Genomic DNA, 25,010 nt, shown 5'->3' on the forward strand with positions numbered 1-25,010 from the left:
TGATGGAGTCTTCAACATGCACAGTTCGCATGTTTGGAGTGAGGATAACCCACATGCCTCAGTTACTAGCGCTCATCAAGTGCGGTTCTTCGTTAATGTGTGGGTCGGTGTTGTTGGGGACTGTTTAACTGGGCCGTATCTGCTACCTAGGCCATTAAATGGCAGGAACTATTACAATTTTTTCGCCAGAGCATTGCCAGAATTGCTGGAAAACGTCCCGCTCCCTACAAGACAACGCATGTGGGGGCGCCGGCACATTTCAGTCGTCGTGTGCGTCAATTCCTGGACTGACGGTTCCCAGAAACGTGGATTGGCGGAGGTGGTCCTGTACCATGGCCTGCTCGATCCACAGATATGCCCCTCTGGACTTTTTTGTTGGTTTAATTAATTTGTCGCCAGAGAAATCTTTCTCTACCGGAAAACATGACGTTAGGGAAAAATATTTGTATTGATGTCCCCTAAAACCTCCCAGAGTTTGTCGGATTAATTACTTTTCACCCTGTAATACCTTTTTTACATCATAGTTACCCAAGAAATAACAATTTTAATATGACAAATACTATTAAAATGATTTGAGTGTCAGTAGGGTGTCCCAGAAATATTGCGACAAACTTCGAAAGATTGTAGAGGGTGTCTTGAGGAACAAACTGAGGATAGGAACTAGTATCTAAAAAGGTCATACAACAACGCTGAAGAGAGTCGAAGTTGTAGGTCTTGGCTCCTGCCACTAGGCCACCCCTTCGACAGGAAATGTGTCTTTGTATGCTGACGGACCATAGGCGGAACATCTCTCGCTATGTTCTTAATTATTTAATGATCGCCACTGACTGCCTCGATCGCCAGTGGAGAAGATGGAACTACTAGCTGCTTAGAGAGACCTGCCTCTTATGAATATGAGGCTTTCTTGTCTTGGTGGTTGACGCATTTGGACTTGGGTTTCCATATGCAGTTTATTTTTCTCCTGTATACTGAGAAACATTGGAGATTTTTGAGAGTTCCAGGGGAAAAATAAACTGCAGATGGAAACCCGGTCTGAAACCGTCATCCACGGAGGCAACGAAGTATCGCATTCATAGGAGACAAGGCCTTTCTAAGCAGCAGATAACTCCATCTTCTCCACTGGCGATCGTGGCAATCAGTCGCGATTACTGAATACTGAATAACAAACAACATTGCGACACGTTCCGCCTACAGTCAGTCGGCATACAAAGTCACATTTGCTACCGAAGGGGTTGTCTAGTGGCAGGTGCCGCGCCCCGCAGCTTCGACGCTCTGTAGCGTCGTCGGATGACGTTTCTGGGCACGGATTCCTACCGTTGATTTGTTCTTCAAGATACACTCTACAACCCCTCGAAATTTGTCGCAACATTTCTGGGGCACACTGTATAGAGACAAAGTGAGTAAATAATACTGACTAAGAACTAATAAAGTTAATACTCGCAGTACTCTTATTAGTGCTTCTATTGTCACTAATAACGATAATAACGACAATAATAATAATAATATTAATAATAACAGAGATGAGGAAGTTTATGAGGTTACCAGCTTGTGAAAAAGCATATCCTCGGTCAAAAGATTATCTTCACTAATTTTGTTCCAAAACCCATGGAATTTCTCATTTCGCCACCTATCGACGACCCTTGAAAATTCTTTCATCGAAAAAGACTAGTTAGTGGAATAACACGGTAGATAATGAAGTTTTGCATAATAATGATATGGCAAAATACTTTCGTCTTTGCCTGCTATCATTTGTTGAAATCTCATTTCGATATCTGAAACCGTTTATGAAATTTGAGGAATGTTGTGAATATTTCACTCTAGCTTTATCGATAGAGCGGCGCGATCGCAACTGACTGTTCTACGTCAGATCGGTTTTCTCGAGATTAGTGACACATAGACACCTCTACCCAAGTCTAAAGAAAAATTCATACACAGCAACATATTATGTAATATGCATCGGCCTCTCCTTTCGAACAAACGAATGAACTCGCCTAGCACTTTGGACGAAACTCATAGCGACCTCTATTTTTCATTGCAAACATTTCCGAATTTCAAGCAATGTCTTACTTTCACGTAGTTATTACAATAACTATGACCACCAACGAAATGATGGACACATCATTGTGAACTTATTGTATAAAGCTATAGGTTTCTGTAAAATCTTTTGAGAAAGAGTGCATGGAGTGCGCCTCGTTTATGTCATCGCCGACCGGTCGAAAAGTGGCAACACTTGTCGGCCTCTCCTTTCCAACAAACGAATGAACTCGCCTAGCACTTTGGGCGAAAATTGGTCACTACACGTCGGCCAGCATATCCTGCGGCGACTCTAATACTAACCCCATGACGTCTCCTAGAAGGTATGATAAGGAAAGGCAAATCTACGCTTATAGCATTTGTAGGTTCAGAGAAAGCTTTTGATAATGGTTCAAATGGTTCAAATGGCTCTGAGCACTATGGGACTTAAGATCTGAGGCCGTCAGTCCCCTAGAACTTAGAACTACTTAAACCTAACTAACCTAAGGACATTACACACATTCATCCCCGAGGCAGGATTCGAACCTGCGACCGTAGCGGTCGCGCGGTTCTTGACTGAAGCGCCTAGAACCGCTCGGCCACCACGGCCGGCTTTTTGACAATGTTGATGGGAATACACTCTTTGAAATTCTGAAGGTATCAGGAGCAAAACACAGGGAGTGAAAAGTTATTTACAACTTGTGCAGAAACCAGACAGCAGTTATACGAGTCAAGGAACATGAAAGGGGAGTAGTAGTTGAGAAGGGAGTGAGACAGTGTTGAAGCCTATCCCCGACATTACTCAATCTGTACAGTGAATAAGCAGTAAAGGAAACCAAAGAGAAATTTGGAGAAAGGATGAAAGTTCAGGGAGAAGAAATAAAAACTTTGAAGTTTGCCGATGATACTGTAATTCTGACAGGCGATGATGAGGTAATTAGATTAGGAAATGAGACACTAAAAGTAGCAGATTATTTTTTTCTATTTCGGCAGTAAAATAACTGATGACGGCCAAAGTAGAGAGGATGTAAAATGTATACTAGCAACGGCAAGAAATGCATTTCTGAGGAAGACAGATTTATTAACATCGAATATACTCTGAACCGTCAAAGAAACTGGTACAGTCATGCGTATTCAAATACAGAGATACGTAAACAGGCAGAATACGGCGCTGCGGTCGGCAACATCTATATAAGACAACAACTGTCTGGCGCAGTTGTTAGATCGGTTACTACAATGGCAGGTTATCAAGATTTAAGTGAGACTGAACGTGGTGTTATAGACGGCGCAAGAGCGATGGAACACAGCATCTCCGTAGTGATGAAGTGGGGATTATCCCTTACGACCATTTCACGAGTGTGCCATGAATATCAGGAATCCGGTAAAACATCACTCTCCAACATCACTGCGACCGGAAAAAGATCTTCCAATAACGGGACCAAGACGACTGAAGAGAATCGCCAACACCGACACTGGACTGTTGATTGGAAACATGTTGCCTGGTTGGACGAGTGTCGTTTCAAATTATATCGAGCAGATGGACGTGTACAGGTATGGAGACAACCTCATGAATCCATGGACCCTGCTTGTCAGCCCGTGACTGTTCAGGGTGGTGGAGGTTCAGTAATGGTGCGAGGCGTACGCAGTTGGAGTGATACGACTCTGACAGGTGACACGTACGTAACCATCCTGTGTGATCACCTGCATCCCTTCATGTCGATTGTGAATTCCGACGGACTTGGGCAATATCCGACACCTGCACGTCCAGAATTGCAACAGAGTGGCTCCAGGAACACTTTGCTGAGTTTAAACACTTCCGCTGGTCACAAAACTCCCCAGACATGAACATTAGTGAGCATATCTGGGACGCCTTGCAACGTGCTGTTCAGAAGAGATATCCACCCCCTCGTACTCTTAGGGATTTGTGGACAACCATAGAGGATTCATGGCACCAGTTCAGACATTCGTCGAGTCCATGCTACGTCGTGTTGCGGCACTTCTGCGTGCTCGCGGAGGCTCTACACAATATTAGTCAGGTATACCAGTTTCTTTGGCTCTTTTGTGAAATAAGACTTGCATTAGACGGCCGTACAAGTCCAGTTGGGGTCTCCCGGGCAGTTATGCCATACGATCACTTCATTTCATTTTTGTGTTGAACGAAAAAAATGCACGCACGCAACGTATTCGACACAGACGAAATCGGGCTTTTTTAAAATAAATGCCTTCCTGGTCGGACGAAAAATATCATGGAGGAAAACTAAACAACTACAGAATAACTGTCATTCTATCTTGTAACATGGACAGATCTCAGAAGCTGAATACAGTCATAATTATAAAATCTGTGAAATGACGTTGTTTCAAGTGAATGAAATCGCTTCACGTAACTTTTCGCTCAAACAAAAAATCATGGATGACAAAAGAATTCCTTTATGAATAGCGGACCACGGTTAATAGTGATGTGAAAAAGGAGAAACGCAAAATTTTGCTGTTTTTGGACAACTGTGCTGTACATAACAACCCATCACCATTAGACCATGCAAATTTAATTTTCTTCTCATCCAACACGACATGAAGATTGCAAACATTAGACCAGGGCGTAATACAAAAGTTTAAAGCTCTCTACCCAAGAGAAATTGTTTCAGATGTGCTGGATAGCACTGATAAAGGTGAGAAGTGGAACATAGCAGTATTGACAACAATGATTGATAAGGCCCGGGAAAACGTCAGCCCTAATACTCATTATAACTGCTTCAGACAATGCTGGTGATACGTAAAGAGAAAACGCGGAACAGCCACCAAAGTTCCGAGAAGTAATTAATTCAATCCCGCCAGACTGACGGTGGGAACTTCTACTCCGTTGTTGTGCCTCTGAGGATTTCGTTCATGTTGACGATGATGTATGTCTGCGATGCTTAGCTGTATGCCTGTCAGGATGAGGACGAGGAAGACCACGAAGAACAACCACCAACTCGAGTCACACCGAGCGGAGCAAGCTCATCTGTCCATGCCCTTCGCTCCTGCGCCCTCAGAACGGACGCGAGTGGTTATTTTGTCATAGCTCTCATCACCATCGAAAAATCGCTGATCAGAGCTAGATGGAAGTCACTCTCTCAGACGAAAATCACCAGCTATTCCTCAGAAATGACATGTAAAATTTCACTGGTGTGGTTTCCACATATACTATAATTTCGCACATTATTAAAATAAAGCTGAATGTACATAATACACTATGTGATCAAACGTATCCGGACGCCTGGCTGAAAATGACTTACAAATTCATGGCACCCTCTGTCGGCAAGGCTGGAATTCAGTATGGTGTTGGCCCACGCTTAGCCTTGATGACAGCTTCCACTCTCGCAGGCATACATTAATTCTGGTGGTGGAAGGTTTCTTGGGGAATGGCAGCCCATTCTTCACGAAGTGTGGCACTAAGGAGAGGTATCGATGTCGGTCGGTGAGGCCTGGTACGAAGTCGGCGTTCCGAAACATGCCAAAGGTGTTCTATATGATTCATGTCAGGACTCTGTGCAGGCCAGTCCATTACAGGGATGTTATTCTCGTGTAACCACTCCGCCACAGGCCGTGCATTATGAAAAGGTGCTCGATCGTGTTGAAATATGCAATAGCCATCCCCGAATTGCACTCCAACAGTGGGAAGCAAGAAGATGCTTAAGACATTAATGTAGGCCTGTGCTGTGATAGTCCCACGCAAAACAACAAGGGGTGCAAGCCCCCTCCATGAAAAACACTACCACGCCATAACCCCACCGCCTCCGAATCTAACTGTTGTCACTACATACGCTGTCAGATGACGTTCACGGGCATTCGCCATACCCACACTCTGCCATCGGATCGCCACATTGTGTACCGTGATTCGTCACTCCACACAACGTTTTTCCACCGTTCGATCGTCGATTGTTTATCCTCCTTACATCAAGCGAGGCGTCGTTTGGCATTTACCGGCGCCACTCGACCATCAAATCGAAGTTTTCTCACCTCCCGTCTAACTGCCTTAGTACTTTCAGTGGATTCTGATTCAGTTTGGGATTCCTGTGATGATCTGGATAGATGTGTGCCTATTACACATAACGACCCTCTTCAACTGTCGGCGGTCTCTGTCAGTTAACAGACGACGTCAGCCTATACGCTTTTGTGCTGTACGTGTCCCTTCAAGTTTCCATTTCGCTATCACATCGGAAGCAGTGGACCTAGGGATGTTTAGGAGTGTGAAAATCTCGTGTACAGACGTATGACACAAGTGACACCCAGTCACCTGACCATTTTCGAAGTCCGTGAGTTCCGCTGAGCGCCCGATTCTGCTCTCTCATGATGTCTAATGACTACTGAAGTCGCTGATATGGAGTACCTGGCAGTAGGCGGCAGCACAGTGCACCTAATATGAAAAACGTATGATTTGGGGGGTTCCGGATACTTCTGATCACATAGTGTATGTACGCAAGTACTACAATTTGCTTTCAATCAAACTCTAGCTTATCTGAAATTTTTTCCTTTTTTTCCACTTTTGCTGATCATCTATTAATTTCCGGACGCAAACCGAAACGTGTTGAAGAAATTTCCATTTTACACAGAAAAAAGAAATGTCACAGACTCGATGTACTAGAAGAGCTAGAGATTTTCAAGCGTATTTCTAAGAACTATGGCCTCATTCTCAATGAACAGTTACAACTACGCAACAAAAATTTTTGCAATGGTGTCAATCCCCTGCTCGCGGAATTTTGATTCCTTTAATTTTTACTATATTTTCCCTGCTTCTGGTTTCGAAACATTATTTTCTTCTAATCTCATAGATATTTGCTGCTGAAGTTACCTTCACGCAAATACTTTCTGGATTGCACAGCTGTTAGTAAAAAAAAAAATCTATGTGATTCTGTCCTTTACGTAATAGTAATTTCTGTAAAGCCTAACAGATGGCACTATTACACTTAATGTGCTTGGCTACTATGTATTTTCAAAAAGACAATAAGCTCTCTTTATATTTTGTTTTTCAAATTAACTGTCTTTTTTTCACGTATTTCTGTTATAATGTTTCAAATGGGTACATGTTACTATCTGCGTCTGATAGGCGGCGCAACTCGTATTGTTTTCGTGTCAGCAATGTAAGCTACGGGACCGATTAGTCTGATGTTCCCAGCTGGACACACGGGGCAAAGGCTGGAACATTTTATTTTACTTTTGACTTGAGCGTAGTTGCTCCAAATGCTATTGCTGTTTAGCAAATGGACTTTTACGTAAGTAACCTTGTGCATCATGAAAATTATCATCTTGGTTAATGTGGTTTTTTTTTCTAGTACGTTACTTTCTTTGTATTATTTTTATAGGATTTAGGCACCCCCTAGTGGGTGTCGAAACCTAGATAAACGTACCTACCGTTTATGTGCAACAGATTGGCTGTTTTATTCTATGTTGTTTTTGACTTGTTTCACACACCAAAGGATCTCCTCACTATGGATCAACAGGAATGAAGAGTACATGTAATGTAATCTAATCTAATCCAAATCCACGAATTCAAATAATGATTTTCGTTCTTTTCTTTTTTGGCTGATACAGGGAAGTGATTGAACGTCTTTAAGACTATATTTTCAACATCAGTATCTAATGTATCAATAGCAAACTTAACTCTGTTACGTACAAAAATTACCTCCCATTGGGTTAGGGTTTTTATTTCTCAGCATCCGTATGAAATGTATTTTTCCAGAGCTCACATTGGCACTGTCTGCACGGTAAGAAGACACATAAATCAAATCGAAATTTTGTTTTTTTAATTTTTGGAGTGACGTATAGGTAACTGCCATAGATGTTTTCTCAAAAGTTTCAATGAAGTACCAGATGCAGCCTGGAAACACCTTCCGATTGCATTTGTTTGATGCTTTGGTTGACAAAGCTTTTCTGGACATTTTAAAATAGACACGTAGTCATTAACACTTCCAGGTGCAAGAACCTTCTTCACAATCTTTTCCACGTTAATGCGTCCACGTGAAAGTTTGCTAGCAATAATTGCAGACACAGTAGAAATGTGGGACACAATGTCGTTTCTGCAGTCAACACTCGAGTAACAGGTTATATTTCAGTGCTTGACTAAGTTCACACACCGTGCTTTTATCATGCTCTTCTTTAAAGTTACAGTTTAAGTTGAAAAGGAACTCGATAGTTTATTTGAACTTCCAGAATTACACTTTTCTTTACTGAGATATCCCTTGTATTGTGCAAAGTACAAAGTAAAAAACGCCTGCTTTTCGTCTGGTCCTGGCTTAACCCGTTAGAAGGCATGTTCTCACTTCATGAGATATATTTGCTTATGTTTGCCTCGAAATTTAAACTTCTTTCGCGAAGGAATCTTTGACGAATGTCCTTCATTCTCAAATATTTTTAACTTGAAATTAATTTTCTAACGAAAAGTAGCGAAAGAAGAAGACGCTCCGAACCACATCTGATTCAGACTACAGGCGGTGGAGAAAGTAGTTTAAATTAGTTTCGTTGTTGTTGCTTCGGTCTGGAAGCCAAAGTTCATGACGTTCAACATACCAAAGAAACTATGACAACTACAAAAACGTCATTTTTCAAGAAGTTAACGACATTAAGATTATATTTATTCCATAAATTGTAATCAGTAATAGTCTTCAAAACAAAAACGTAGAATTATTCACTCCGCCTAAAACCAAACGGAGGAAGAAAATTTGGGCGAAAAAACGGAAGAATACGTGCAACGGAGTATCTGGTAACCTTACCTACATTGCTTTATTATGCATGAACGTGTAGGATGTGAAATGTTCTTTGCCAATTGCCTTTTTCCGACCTGGAAAAAGAGGCACGCACATAAAACACACAACAAACTACGCTTCTAGGTCAACCATCGCTCACTCACTTTACTGTCGGCGTTGTGCTGCCTACACACAACTCAATGACGTCACAGACACGTCAGCGATTATGCCTGCACAGTCGACCGCGGGTGTTCCTGTTACTGAGCCTCGCCGCTCGCCAGCCGTGATAGTCTAGTGGTTAGGACATTGCGTTGTGGCCGCAAGAACCCAGGTTCGAATCCTGGTCACGGCAGAAGCTTTATTTTTAACTAATAGTGGGCAACACAGTTAAGGCTGTGATACAGATTCTTAAAGATAAACTTGACGTTCACGCCGTGTAATATCTAAACACAAAGTTACGTGAATAGACAAAGAACGACAATCCCGCACATGCATTGCCGAACATCGAAGACACAGCATTTAAGAGAAAACATACTATTCTAAGCAAGGGATAACAGGCAGTTGGTCCAAAACACCCAACAGGAAATATTTAGTTTTTTTCTTGGTCTCTCACATCCGCGAAGGCACGGGTGGCGATGTTTCTTTCTTTCTACCTCACAAACGCAATAAATCAACTGTTAAAATATTAAAGTGCATGTATATAAATTCACACTATTCGCAGACGAATGCCGTACATATTTTTTCCCACATCTTAGGGCAAATGAAGTAGTAGTAACAAGACGGAAATACAGATACATATATAAAGTATTAACTACAGAAGCCTCAAAATGGGGACTTGTCCTTTTGTAGACTTGCGAAATGGGAATAGCACAAGGGCAACGAGAGAGACGAAAATGTATGGTTTACGTGGAGTGAGTAATGTCATTAATAACTTTGTTATTTTAAAAACTGACATTTAAGCCGACACTTCCGGTAAATATCATGGAGAAACTTAGTGAGAAATCCACACGTGACAAAAACAAGCAAAAGAGAATTAATGTACCAGTGGAAGATCTTGGCAAGTGTTGACAGAATAAAAATTCGCTTCATTTTTCTTGATCTATTCCACGACCGGTTTTGAAGTTTAAAACTTCATCTTCGGGTGCCACCAAATAATTATGAAAACATGAATGTGCGGCGGTCCTGCCAGTCAGTCACTGGGGATTACATCGGCGTCAAACAAACATAAGGCAACGTAGGACCAGCAACCCTAGCGACTAACTGGCTCGACCACCACACATTCATGTTTTCATAATTATTTGGTGGCACCTGAAGATAAAGTTTCAAGCTTCGAAACCGGTGGTAGAATAAATTAAGAAAATTGCTAGCAGTTGAAGCGGATTTTTATTCTGTAAATGTGTTCCAGAGTTGCTAATGTTCACCTGATCAAATATTTTGCATCTTCGCAAGCAATTGGCGAACTCCGAATGTAAGCAATAAGAAGTTCTAGAGCTGTCATTGTGGTCATACGGGGTGATACCAAACAGCTGTTGATGAATTATGCGATGAAATAATCCTAGTAATTATAGAAGCTTCTTGTCAAATACTAATTTGGCTACTTATACCTCAGATCTAATGTTGACTTTCGACATAGAAAACTTTGTAAGAGATTCCTCGGTTACGATCAAGCAAAAATTGCATCTTTGATTACAAAAATGACTTCCATATTTATAAGATAGTCCGCAGCTCGTGGTCTCGCGGTAGCATTCTCGCTTCCCGAGCACGGGGTCCTGGGTTCTATTCCCGGCGGGGTTAGGGATTTTTCCTGCCTCGAGATGACTGGGTGTTGTTGTGTCGTCTTCATCATCATCATTCATCCCCATTACGGTCGGAGGAAGGCAATGGCAAACCACCTCCACTAGGAACTTGCCTAGTAAGGCGGCGCGGGTCTCCCGCGTCGTTCCCCTATGCTCTGTAAAGGAGTTTGGGTCTCATCATCATCATCATTTATAAGATAATATCCTATAACAGCGTGAGAACTATTACTTCAGTATGATTCCGAAGGCGATAATAATTTGAAGACAGAAATAACCTTAGCAGTAGCGGGGGTTATGTATATAGATGTTTACCTTTCTCACGAAAATTTTGAAAACGCAGTAAATCAAATACGTAACTTGGCTGCTTGAAAAATGAACTATAGACATTGATCTCCTTAACTGAAGGAAAACATCAAATAAATCACTTATTTGGGGTTTCCAGTGGATTTTTAAAGGAGATTGAAAACGAAGACAAGAATTTAGTGGTTCGTTGACAGTTAGTTAGTTAGTTAGTCAGTTAGTTAAACAAAAAAAAAAAAAAAAAAAAAAGAAATTCCCACGACTTATTTATAAATGTTTATGTTCACTAACGCCAAGAGAGTCAAGACATTCAAGGGAAGTCCTTTATTTATTTCAAACTGCTCCATAAATAGCCATTCTAATTCCTTTCTGTGTCTAGCGCAAACAAGGTATTTTTCTTCGACGTCCTGAATTTCCTCACATTCGTAGTTCAGTAATCTTAGGCCTTGCATTCTATGGAGGTGCTAGCGGTAGCAAACGCGGTTCAATTTAATTCAGGCAACTGTCATTACTAGGGCCCGGATTTTTACGTTTTTATACAATGGATTGAGGAAAATGGATTCAGGAAATTTATAATAAGATAAAAAATAGTCAGATGGTTAAGGGAGATGAAAATTTAGTTATGATTAGGGTCTGGATTGCGATAGTAGGAAAAAAATGGAGACGGAAGCTGAATATGGACTGTGAGAAACGAATAAAAGAGGAAGCTGCCTGGTAAAATTTTGCACAGAGCATAATTTAATCATCCTAAGCACTTGTTTTAACAATAATGGAAGATGGTTGTATGTGTGGAAGAGAACTGGAGGCCTCGGAATTTTCAGATCGATTACAGAATGGTAATACAGAGATTTCAGAACCAGATTTTAAACTGTATGACATTTCCAACAACGGATGTTGACTCTGATCACAATTTATTGGTTATGAATTGTAGATCAAATCTGAAGGAACTGCTAAAAGATGGGAAAGTAAGAAGATAGCTCATGGAAAAGTTAAAAAACAAGACGTAATTGAGAGTTTCAGAGGGAGCGTTCGGCAACGATTAACCACAACAGGGGAAAGGAATACAGTAGAAGCAGAATGCGTAGATTTGAGACATGAAATAGTTATGGCAGCAGACGATCAAATAAGTAAAAAGATATTCCCTACTAGAAATCCTTAGACATCACAAAAGATATTGAGTTTAATTGATGAAAAGAGAAAATGTAGCGCAAAAAGCAGGCAAAAGGGACTACTGACATTTAAATAATGAAACTGACCTAAAGTGCAAAATGGTTGAAGAGGAATGGTTAGAAGACAAATGCAAGGCTATAGAAGCATATATAAAAAGGGGAAAGATAGATGCCGCCTAAAGGAAAATTAAAGAGGCGTTTGAAGGAAAGAGAAGCAGCTGTATGAAAATCAAAGAGTTCAAATGGAAAACCGGTACTAAGCAAAGCAAGCAAAGCTCAAAGGTGGAAGGACTATATAGAGGGGCTGTACAAGGGAGATAAACTTGAAGGCAACATTATGGAAACGAAAGAGAATGTAGATGAAGGTGAGACAGGGATATGACATATTATATTAATACTTGTTCCATAGATCATGAGTACGACATTTCGTAATGATGTGGAATGAGTCAGTGTAACGTAAGGTTTCTTTACACAATACAATTAATTTTTTTACAATTACTACTTCATATCTAAAAATTCATCTGTTGAGAAGAAGGAGTTGTCATTCAGAAATTCTTTTAATTTGTTTTTAAATGCTGATTGGCTATGTGTCAGACTTTTAACGCTATTTGGTAAATGACTAAAAGACCTTTGTGTCAGCTTATTTCACCCCTTTCTCTGCCAAAGTGTGGTTCATGCAAGACGGAGCTCGGCCCCATCGAAGCAGGACAGTGTTTGATGGCCTGGAGGAGTATTCTGGCTCTGTGGTAACCAGAGGCCACTGGCATGGGCTTCGATTGGCCTGCTGAGCTGAAAGGGTGCAATTGATTCGTTGAGCGGTGTTCAAAGCTACTCACTGTAAGTCAGTTAAGATGTGCTTCAGTGTGCATACTGTCGTAAGAGAGAGGGGATAGGAATATGATCTGCAAATCTGAATATCAGAAATTTTTTTTTAGAAATGGTTCAAATGGCTCTGAGCACTATGGGACTTAACAGCTCTGGTCATCAGTCCCCTAGAACTTAGAACTACTTAAACCTAACTAACCTAAGGACATCACACACATCCATGCCCGAGGCAGGATTCGAACCTGCGACCGTAGCAGTCGCACGGTTCCGGACTGCGCGCCTAGAACCGCGAGACCACCGCGGCCGGCTCTGAATATCAGATAATCAAACATTACAACTAGTAAATAAATGTATTGAAACATTGCAAATGACCATAAGAAACAACCTTAAATGGATCACTTAGAAAAGCAAACACGTCGAGCTGCTCATAGGGCAAAATTCTCTTCATCTACATCTAAATCTCTCAGAGCGACATACTATGGTTTCACAGAATACAAGTGTTGCATAGGATTACTAGTTCTGTAAGCAAATGAGTGTGAACTAGTTCTTGTCTACAGTGGAACAAGGCTTAAACCCCTTTACCAAGGGCGAATTTCTTGTTTCCATCGACTACTCTTGAAAAGTGAGCCTGCTAAGTGTTTTATTCCCCCATTGTGCCTCACCTTTCACGGACAGAGATGGCTATCCGCTCCTGAACTTGATTCAAAGAGCTAGATCCCTCTATGGAATAAGCAGTCAGTAACTCGGAGGAAACGAGAGGTAGGTCTTCAGACCCAAAATGTCGCTCCAGGGACGGCAGTGAATGGAATGAAGTTTCTGGGCAAGACTCTAGCAACAACCTCCCACACAACAGCATAGACCATTATAGTGAAAAACATCTTCCAGACTGCAGAAAGATACACTATGGACAATGCATATGAATGTGTCTACATACCTTACTCCTGTAAGGGACTTTTATCAGCCATAAAAAGAATAGAATGTGAAGTAAGATCACAGAATAAGCATAGCAAACACTTTCTCCCCTTTATTGCCGCTATTGATTTGGAAAGAACAGCTTGCAAGGAACAATTGTTCTGACCAGTTCAGCACTTCACTATAAGAAACCAGCTCGGTGGAGTGGGAGCACATGGAAGCTCACATGCGAGAGAAGGAGTTGCAAGAAACTGACTTACAGGAACCGTGACCAGTCACTCCACTCGCTGCTCGCCTATAGATCCTGACTCAGCATGAAGCAGACCTACACTAAAGAACCAAATAAACTAGTACAGGCATGCTTATTCAAATACAGATAGATATGTAAACAGGCAGAATATGGCGCTGCGGCCGGCAACGACTATATAAGGCAACAAGTGTCTGGCGCAGTTGTTCCACCGGTTACTGCTGTTACAATGGCAGGTTTTCAAAACTTAAGTGAGTTTGAACGTGGTGTTATAGTCGGCGCAAGAGCGATGGGTCACAGCATCTCCGAGGTAGCGATGAGATGGGGATTTTCCCGTACGATAATTTCAGAAGTGTACCGCGAATATTGGAATTCGGTAAAACATCAAATCTCCGACATAGTTGCTGTCGGAAAAAGACCCTGCAAGAACGGGACCAATGACGACTGAACAGTATCGTTCAACTTGACAGAAGTGGAGCCCTTCCGCAAATTGACGCAGATTTCAATGCTGGGCCTTCAACAAGTGTCAGAGTGCGAACCATTCTACGAAACATCATCGATATGGGCTTTCGGAGCCGAAGGCCCACTCGTGTACCCTTGATGACTGCAAGACACAAAGTTTACACCTCGCCTGGGCCCGTCAACACCGACATTGGACTGTTGATGACTGGAAACATGTTACCTGGTCGAACGAGTTTCGTTTCAAATTGTATCGAGTGGATGGACATATAGGAGTATGGAGCCAACCTCCTGAATATATGGATCCTGCATGTCAGCAGAGGACGGTTCAAGTTGGTGAAGGCTCTGTAACGATGTGGGGCGTGTGCAGTTGGAGTGATATGGGACCCCTGATACGTCTAGATACGATGTAAGCATCTTGTCTGATCACCTGCATCCATTCAGTCCATTGCATCCATTCCGACGGACTTGGGCAATTCCAGCAGGAAAATGCGACACCTCACAAGTCCAGAATTGCTACAGAGTGGTTTCAGGAACACTCTTCTGAGTTTAAACACTTCCGCTGGCCAGCAAAGTCCCCAGACATGAACATTATTGAGCGTATCTGGGATGCCTTGCAACGTGCTGCTCAGAAGAGATCTCCACCCCCTCGTACTGGTACAGATTTATGGACAGCCCTGCAGGATTCATGGTGTCAATTCCCTCCAGCACTACTTCAGAGATTACTCGAGTCCATGACACTTCGTACTGCGGTACTTCTGGGTTCTTACGCAGGCTCTATACGATATTAGGCAGGTGTACCAGTTTCTTTGGCTCTTCAGTGTAGCCACTCACCTTTCCTCTACCGCACCTATTGTAAATCCATCCCACTCTCTAGCAGCACATAAATTTGTGTCTATTTGTTCTCACACCCTCAACAAACATGTAACATTGGGTGGGTCTCACTGTGTTTGAGAAGTATGTTCAACTTATAAAAAAGCACAAATATATCAAGAAGTTTTGATTTAAATGTCTTTGAAGCTGCCAGATAAGTCGAAAAACTAGTTTCCTTTTTTACACCCCTGCTCTTTGCGCTCTTAACTAATCACTGATTCAGCTTGCGGCACTATATGCTTGTTCACTGATTCAACTCGCAGTTGTACTGGATTCTTTCGTGTCCAGCAGTCTCCATTTGAGTCCATTTCATCACGGATAGTGTTCATAATAATAATAATGGCATCTATATTGCAGTATTAAATTTTACATGTATATCACTGCTTATATCTATTACAGAGCACACTGTGTGTATACTTATTCTCTCTCTTCTAGAAATTTAAAACAGTGCGTCTTAATAGTGTTTCAGTTTTTCAGTATAATGTATCTCGACGTATGATATCATTACACCAAACTGGATAAAAAAAGGAAAATACCATTACTGCCAGCACATAACATCCTATTATTCTCACTCGATAAGAGTCCTGAAGACGCGCCTTAAGTACGCATCATCAAACAGTAACTCTGGTTCGGTGTGAGATAGCTGATCAAGATCTCAATTAACCAATTTTTACTCTCCAGAAATTCTAGTAATCTTTTTTTTAACCCATCCTCATGGTTTTCTGCTTCCACTTCAGATGAAGTTCTACCAGGAAGTCAAAGTGGGTCTCAATCTGTTGCCTGTCACTGTCATTTGGTTCTCGATCACATCCTGATTTATTTTATTTTGTGACATTCTCACCTGTGGCCAATTTTCGTTTGCAACAACCTATAATCAAATTTGTCCATGTTATAAAGCCGATCTCACAAAAATATGACATTAGAGACGGAACATTTTTAGTTCACAAATATATTATGCCAAAATTATAATCTACAAACTCGAAAAACGTTATCAAACTGGTAAAATTAAAAATAATTTGATTGCTGCAAAGTCAACGACAGGGGGAGAACGTTAGTTTTTATGTACTAACGCCACATTTTATAGATGAGAAGACTCAGTTACAGTTGTATCTTCTAGAATGCATCCAATGTGAAGATAGACATACTGCAAAAAATTTGTTAAACTGGGTAAAGACTGCCGCCACCAAATATAACTTCAGGTTTAAAATCACTGCCAAAATAGGGGACAATGCTTCAAACGTGAAATTAGCTGCCATGCTTTTGAACATTTCATATGTTCTGTGGTTTTTCACATTCATTAAACCTCGTTGTGCAACATGCAACACAAAACTGCTGATGAGATCAAAAGAGCTGTTATGTTTTTCAAAAAGAGTCGAGTGCCTTTAAGCAATCTTGCTCCAAGGAAGTCACGACTCAGGACCCGCGACGATTGTCTGACTAGATGCAGTGATTTCTTAAACTTGTGGAAATCCAATTTGATCTGAAAAGATTGTTTATTCCAGCTACGTAGGTGCCTTGTGAGTATACAGAAGTTGAACAAAAATTTGTAAACACCGCGAGAAATCGATGTTTGAACAGAAATGCAGCTGCTAGTCACGCTTGCTCTCAATATGTTGAAAGCGTCAGTCGCGGTCAGAACAGTGTTCTATGTTTGTGAGTGCATGATGTCGGAGCCAAGTGAATTCGAATGTGGACACAGTACTGATACTCGTATGATGTGGGTTTCAGTGACCAAGGTAGCCGCCGGCCTTTGTGGCCGAGTGGTTCTAGGCGCTTCAGTCCGCAACCGCGCTGCTGCTACGGTCACAGGTTCGAATCCTGCCTCGAGCGTGGATGTGTCTGATATCCTTAGGTTAGTTAGGTTTAAGTAGTTCTAAGTCTAGGGGACTGATGATCTCAGATGTTAAGTCCCATAGAGCTTAGAGCCATTTGAACCATTTGAAGCAAGCTAGCCAAAATATTCGGTGTTTCAAGAGGCACCAAATCGAATACTTATTATGCATTCAAGGAAAGCGGAAAAACAGCATGCGCTAAGTCGCAACGAGAATGAAAGTGTCTTTTGAGTGACGGTGACCAATGGCCACTAAAGGAGACTGTAACAAAAAATAAATAAATAAATAAATAAATAAAAGAAAGAAAAGAGGGTTACAGCTGCAAAAGAAAGACACTGAAGAATTGAATGTCCCACTCGCGCATTCTGTCAGCATAAAAACAACTCGAAGGAAGCTAGGGAGCTCCAGAAGCAGGGAATTGCAAAGCAAGCTGGAATTCCAAAATCATGTAATGTCGCATGTCACCCGATCTCCACATTCACCATATTTCAATATTATTGATCCTCTGCCGTCTACTGTGGAGAGAAGGGAGCATGATGGCTACCCACTCATGATCGTTACCTGAACTTGGCAGCTTGAAAGAAGAGCGGTGTAAGATTCCCTTGACAACCATACAGGACCTGTATTTTCCATTCCGTGACGAATGGAAGTTGTTTTTAATGCCAAAGGTTTTCCTATTACGGTTTGTGCTTGGTAATGATATGTGTTTATAGTGGTTCCTTTTCTTCCATCTTCTGTATCTTTTTGTGGCAGAGGACAATTAGGCACCGAGAAAAGAGACCGACTCACTTCAAGGTGAAGGATATCAATGACACGATTCGCTGATGACATTGACATGCTCAGTGAAAGTGAAGAGGAATTACATGACCTGCTGAATGGAGTTCAGAATATGAATAGAGCATAAATCGAAGAAAGACGAAAGTAAGGAGAATTAGCAGAAATGAGAAAAGCGAGAAACGTAACATCAGGATTGATGGTCACGAAGTAGATGAAGCGAAGGAATTCTACTACCTAGGCCTCTAAATAACCCATGATCGAATGAGCAAGGAGCACATAAAAAGCAGACTAGCACTGGCATAAAGGGTATTCGTGGCCAATAGAGTTCTACTAGTATCAATCATAGGCATTAATTTGAGGACGAAATTTCTGAGAATGTACGTTTGGAGCACATCATTATATGGAAGTGAAACTTGGACTGTAGGAAAACCGGAACAGAAGAGAATCGAAGCATTTGAGATGTGGTGCTGCAGAAGAATGTTGAAAATTAGAGGGACTGGTAAGGGAAGGAATGAGGAAGTTCTCCGGTTAACTGGCGAGGAATGGAATACATAGAGCGGTCTAAGGCGCTGCAGTCATGGACTGTGCGGCTGGTCCCGGCGGAGGTACGAGTCCTCCCTCGGGCATGAGTGTGCGTGTTTGTCCTTAGGATAATTTAGGTTAAGTAGTGTGTAGGCTTAGGGATTGATGAGCTTAGCAGGTAAGTCCCATAAGATTTCACGTACATTTGAACATTTGAATACACAGAGAACACTGACGAGAAGAAGGGACAGAATGGTAGGACATCTGTTAATACATCACGGAATAACTGGAGACCATCTCTATACGCATTTAATAAGCCAATCAAGTGAATAGAACCACTAATAACGAGAATATCCCCAAATGTTTTGAGATAACTGTTGCATTTATTACTATTGACTAACAACTGGCCTCATATCCTTAGGGTGTATCTACAAGGTAAAGCAAACTAAGGGCGCCTACACTACTGACAATTCTAAAACGAGAAAATAGAGCAATGACCAAAGACTGACAAGAGTCTGTTGACGCAATTATTTACGAAAGACACGTTAGAGGATGAAAATGTTAATCGAATTCAACATCCGATAAAGAAGGATGACGCGTACCATAGCCATACAGCAGTGACCTCATTAAGAAACTAGTAAGAGTAGTCATCAGGCAGCTGAAAGAAAGAAACTCTTCGGGACCTGCATCTACACTACATACGTACTCTGCAAATCACTGTATGGTGCGTGCCGGAGGGTACACTGCTCTAATTTTGCTAATCATTTACTTTACTGTTCCACTTGCAAACAGGGGGAGGAGATACGACTGTCTGTAAGCACTTGGTATGAGCCCTAATCTCTCTAATCTTATCTTCATGGTATTTAAGTGAAATGTACGTTGGTTGCAGTAGAATCGTTCTGCAGTCTGGCTCAAAATCCGGCCGCTGTGGCCGAGCGGTTCTAGGCGCTTCAGTCCGGAACCACGCTGTTGCTACGGTCGCAGTTTCGAATCCTGCCTCGGACATGGATGTGTGTGATGTCCTTAGGTTAGTTAGGTTTAAGTAGTTCTAAGTCTAGGGGACTGATGACCTCAGATGTTAGGTCCCATAGTGCTTAGAGCCATTTGGACCATTTCTGCCTCAAATGCCGGGTTTCTAAATTTCCTCAACAGTGCTCCTCGAAAAGAATTGTCACCTTCCCTCCAGTGAATCCCTTTTGAGTTCCCGAAGCATACTTGCGTGTTGCTTGATCCTACAGGTAACAAACGTAGCAGCCCGCCTCTGAATTACACTCCTGGAAATGGAAAAAAGAACACATTGACACCGGTGTGTCAGACCCACCATACTTGCTCCGGACACTGCGAGAGGGCTGTACAAGCAATGATCACACGCACGGCACAGCGGACACACCAGGAACCGCGGTGTTGGCCGTCGAATGGCGCTAGCTGCGCAGCATTTGTGCACCGCCGCCGTCAGTGTCAGCCAGCCAGTTTGCCGTGGCATACGGAGCTCCATCGCAGTCTTTAACACTGGCAGCATGCCGCGACAGCGTGGACGTGAACCGTATGTGCAGTTGACGGACTTTGAGCGAGGGCGTATAGTGGGCATGCGGGAGGCCGGGTGTACGTACCGCCGAATTGCTCAACACGTGGGGCGTGAGGTCTCCACAGTACATCGATGTTGTCGCCAGTGGTCGGCGGAAGGTGCACGTGCCCGTCGACCTGGGACCGGACCGCAGCGACGCACGGATGCACGCCAAGACCGTAGGATCCTACGCAGTGCCGTAGGGGACCGCACCGCCACTTCCCAGCAAATTAGGGACACTGTTGCTCCTGGGGTATCGGCGAGGACCATTCGCAACCGTCTCCATGAAGCTGGGCTACGGTCCCTCACACCGTTAGGCCGTCTTCCGCTCACGCCCCAACATCGTGCAGCCCGCCTCCAGTGGTGTCGCGACAGGCGTGAATGGAGGGACGAATGGAGACGTGTCGTCTTCAGCGATGAGAGTCGCTTCTGCCTTGGTGCCAATGATGGTTGAATGCGTGTTTGGCGCCGTGCAGGTGAGCGCCACAATCAGGACTGCATACTACCGAGGCACACAGGGCCAACACCCGGCATCATGGTGTGGGGAGCGATCTCCTACACTGGCCGTACACCACTGGTGATCGTCGAGGGGACACTGAATAGTGCACGGTACATCCAAACCGTCATCGAACCCATCGTTCTACCATTCCTAGACCGGCAAGGGAACTTGCTGTTCCAACAGGACAATGCACGTCCGCATGTATCCCGTGCCACCCAACGTGCTCTAGAAGGTGTAAGTCAACTACCCTGGCCAGCAAGATCTCCGGATCTGTCCCCCATTGAGCATGTTTGGGACTGGATGAAGCGTCGTCTCACGCGGTCTGCACGTCCAGCACGAACGCTGGTCCAACTGAGGCGCCAGGTGGAAATGGCATGGCAAGCCGTTCCACAGGACTACATCCAGCATCTCTACGATCGTCTCCATGGGAGAATAGCAGCCTGCATTGCTGCGAAAGGTGGATATACACTGTACTAGTGCCGACATTGTGCATGCTCTGTTGCCTGTGTCTATGTGCCTGTGGTTCTGTCAGTGTGATCATGTGATGTATCTGTCCCCAGGAATGTGTCAATAAAGTTTCCCCTTCCTGGGACAATGAATTCACGGTGTTCTTATTTCAATTTCCAGGGGTGTACTTCGATGTCTCCCTTCAATCCGACTTGGTGTGGAACACTGGAACAATATTCAACAATATATCGCACAGGTGTCCTGTATGCGGCCGTCTTTACAGATGAACCACACTTTTCTAAACTTCTCGCAATAAACCTGAGTCGACCATTCGCCTTCCCTACCACACTCCTCACACGCTCGTTCCATGTCATGCCGCTTTGCAACGTTAGGCCCAGATATTTAAACGACGTGACTGTGTCAAGCAGGATACTACTAACGCTGTATCTGAACATTATGGGTTTGTTTTTCTCATTCTTCCTCATTAACTTACATTTTTCTACATTTAGGGTTAGCTGCGATTCATAACACCAACTACAAATTTTGTCTAAATCACCTTGCATCCTCCTACAGCCCTCGACGACGACACCTTCCCATAAACCACAGCATCACCAGCAAACAGCCGCAGGTTGCTGCTTTCCCTGTCCGCCTGATCATTTACGTACGTAGAAAGTAAAAGCGGTCCTATCACACTTCTCTGGGGTACTTCAAACTATACTCTCGTCTCTGATGAACACTCACCGTCGAAGACAACGTACTGGATTCTGTTATTTAAGAAGTCTTCGAGCCACTCGCATACCTGGGAATTTATTTCGGATGCTTACTCCTTCGTTAACAGTCTTCAGTGTGGCACCGTGTCAAATGCTTTATAGAAATCTAGGAACGTGAAATCCTCCTGTTGCCCTTCATCCATGGTTCGCAGGATCTCATGTCAGAAAAGGGCAAGCAGAGTCTCGCAAGAGCAGTGCTTTCTAAAACCGTGCTGATTTGTGGACAGAAGCGTTCTCCCTTTCAATTATATTATTACACTCGAGCTGAGAATTGTTAAACGATTCTGCAGCAAACCGATGTTAAAGATGTTGGTTTGTAATTTTGTGGGTCCGTTCTTCTACCCTTCTTATATAGAGGAGTCGCCTGCGCTATTTTCCAATCGCTTGAGACCTTGCGCTGGGCGAGAGATTCACGATAAGTATGAGCCAGTGCCGTAGAGTACTCTTCGTAAAACCGAATTGGGATTCCATCAGGACTTGGCAAGTTATTTGCTGTCAACTCTTCCAGTTGTTTCTCTAAATCAGCGATGCTTATTACTATGTCCCGCATACGGAAGTCTGTGCAATGGCGAGTCGACGGTATGATTCTACGATTCTCCTTTGTGAACGATTTCTTAAATGCGGTATTTGAAACTTCAACTTTATTTTTGCTGTCTTCTACTTCCACACCAGAATGTTCAACGAGTAACTGGATAGAAGCCCTAGACCTACTTATCATGTTTACGATGTACCAGTATTTTGTCGGGTTCTCTTCAAGACCTGTTGCTAAAGTACGACGGTGATATCTGACGGTATATTGGCCGAGGTTCTTCAGGCAGTGGAAGATAACGTAACACCATTTTTGACAAGTGTAATCAAGGATTGCTTGCGTCACCGAAGAATTTCGACGACATGCAAAAACGTTGAAGTTCCTGTCTTCAAAAAGTGGAAGATATAGATGCTGCTCTCCCAAAGTCAAATTGGCCTACTTCCCTGATAAAAGAATTTTTCGAAAATATAGGATCGCCCTTTACATAAGAGGTTCATGGACCTAAGAGAGTTAAGGTTTGTGAGCTACGATTAATACGAATTCAGACAGGCACGTTCGACCGAAAATGTCATCAATTAGACAATCAGTCTTGGTCAGGATTCAAATGAAACCACGGACTTCGCTTGTAGAGACATCCTATTAATTGTGTGCGTGTGTGTGGGGGGGGGGGGGGGAGAGGGAGGGGAGTGGGGGAGACTGGGGCACATATCGGAAAAAAGAGGAAGAAATGCAATGCAAATTTTATATGATTGTTCCTAGCGAAATAAACAGTTCGTATATTGTTAAACGGCACTTATCATTTGACAAAAATCAGTAATGGATCACTATGCAGAGTATTTACTAATCGGCTTGCAGGGATTATTTTTTATGAAAGACAAAATTTTCCAGCCCATAAAGATAAAACCAATAACAAAGTAGCTGTTGTTGTTGTGGTCTTCAGTCCTGAGACTGGTTTGATGCAGCTCTCCATGCTACTCTATCCTGTGCAAGCTTCTTCATCTCCCAGTACCTACTGCAACCTACATCCTTCTGAATCTGCTTAGTGTATTCATCTCTTGGTCTCCCTCTGCGATTTTTACCCTCCACGCTGCCCTCCAATGCTAAATTTGTGATCCCTTGATGCCTCACGACATGTCCTACCAACCGATCCCTTCTTCTAGTCAAGTTGTGCCACAAACTTCTCTTCTCCCCAATCCTATTCAATACCTCCTCATTAGTTACGTGATCTACCCACCTTATCTTCAGCATTCTTCTGTAGCACCACATTTCGAAAGCTTCTATTCTCTTCTTGTCCAAACTAGTTATCGTCCATTTTTCACTTCCATACATGGCTACACTCCATACAAATATTTTCAGAAACGACTTCCTGACACTTAAATCTATACTCGATGTTAACAAATTTCTCTTCTTCAGAAACGATTTCCTTCCCATTGCCAGTCTACATTTTATATCCTCTCTACTTCGACCATCATCAGTTATTTTACTCCCTAAATAGCAAAATTCCTTTACTACTTTAAGTGTCTCATCTCCTAATCTAACTCCCTCAGCATCAACCGATTTAATTTGACTACATTCCATTATCCTTGTTTTGCTTTTGTTGATGTTCATCTTATATCCTCCTTTCAAGACACTGTCCATTCCGTTCAACTGCTCTTCCAAGTCCTTTGCTGTCTCTGACAGAATTACAATGTCATCGGCGAACCTCTTCTTCTCCATGAATTTTAATACCTACTCCGAATTTTTCTTTTGTTTCCTTTACTGCTTACTCAATATACAGATTGAATAACATCGGGGACAGGCTACAACCCTGTCTCACTCCATTCCCAACCACTGCTTCCCTTTCATGTCCCTCGACTCTTATAACTGCCATCTGGTTTCTGTACAAATTGTAAATAGCCTTTCGCTCCCTGTATTTTACCCCTGCCACCTTCAGAATTTGAAAGAGAGTATTCCAGTTAACATTGTCAAAAGCTTTCTCTAAGTCTACAAATGCTAGAAACGTAGGTTTGCCTTTCCTTAATCTTTCTTCTAAGATAAGTCGTAAGGTTAGTATTGCCTCACGTGTTCCAACACTTCTACGGAATCCAAACTGATCTTCCCCGAGGTCCGCTTCTACCAGTTTTTCCATTCGTCTGTAGAGAATTCGCGTTAGTATTTTGCAGCTGTGACTTATTAAACTGATAGTTCGGTAATTTTCACATCTGTCAACACCTGATTTCTTTGGGATTGGAATTATTATATTCTTCTTGAATTCTGAGGGTATTTCGCCTGTTTCACACATCTTGCTCACCAGATGGTAGAGTTTTGTCAGGGCTGGCTCTCCCAAGGCCGTCAGTAGTTCTAATGGAGTGTTGTCTATTCCCGGGGCCTTGTTTCGACTCAGGTCTTTCAGTGCTCTGTCAAACTCTTCACGCAGTATCGTATCTCCCATTTCGTCTTCATCTACATCCTCTTCCATTTCCATAATATTGTCCTCAAGTACATCGCCCTTGTATAAACCCTCTATATACTCCTTCCACCTTTCTGCCTTCCCTTCTTTGCTTAGAACTGGGTTGCCATCTGAGCTCTTGATATTCATACAAGTGGTTCTCTTCTTTCCAAAGGTCTCTTCAATTTTCCTGTAGGCAGTATCTATCTTACCCCTAGTGAGACAAGCCTCTACATACTTACATTTGTCCTCTAGCCATCCCTGCTTAGACATTTTGCACTTCCTGTCGATCTCATTTTTGAGACGTTTGTATTCCTTTTTGCCTGCTT

At 42.7% G+C, this 25,010-nt stretch overlaps 1 protein-coding gene and 1 non-coding gene across 2 annotated transcripts in view; one reads left to right on the forward strand and one right to left on the reverse strand.

Moving 5' to 3' along the window:
* The window catches only part of LOC124594420, a 127,867-nt gene that overhangs the window by 69,325 nt on the left and 33,532 nt on the right, over positions 1-25,010 (reverse strand). The window lies entirely within an intron of this gene.
* On the forward strand, positions 9,013-9,084 carry Trnah-gug. The gene has a single exon. It is a non-coding gene; the product is annotated as a tRNA-His (tRNA).

The sequence above is a fragment of the Schistocerca americana genome, chromosome 2 (assembly GCF_021461395.2).
Source record: "Schistocerca americana isolate TAMUIC-IGC-003095 chromosome 2, iqSchAmer2.1, whole genome shotgun sequence".
Taxonomy (NCBI): domain Eukaryota; kingdom Metazoa; phylum Arthropoda; class Insecta; order Orthoptera; family Acrididae; genus Schistocerca; species Schistocerca americana.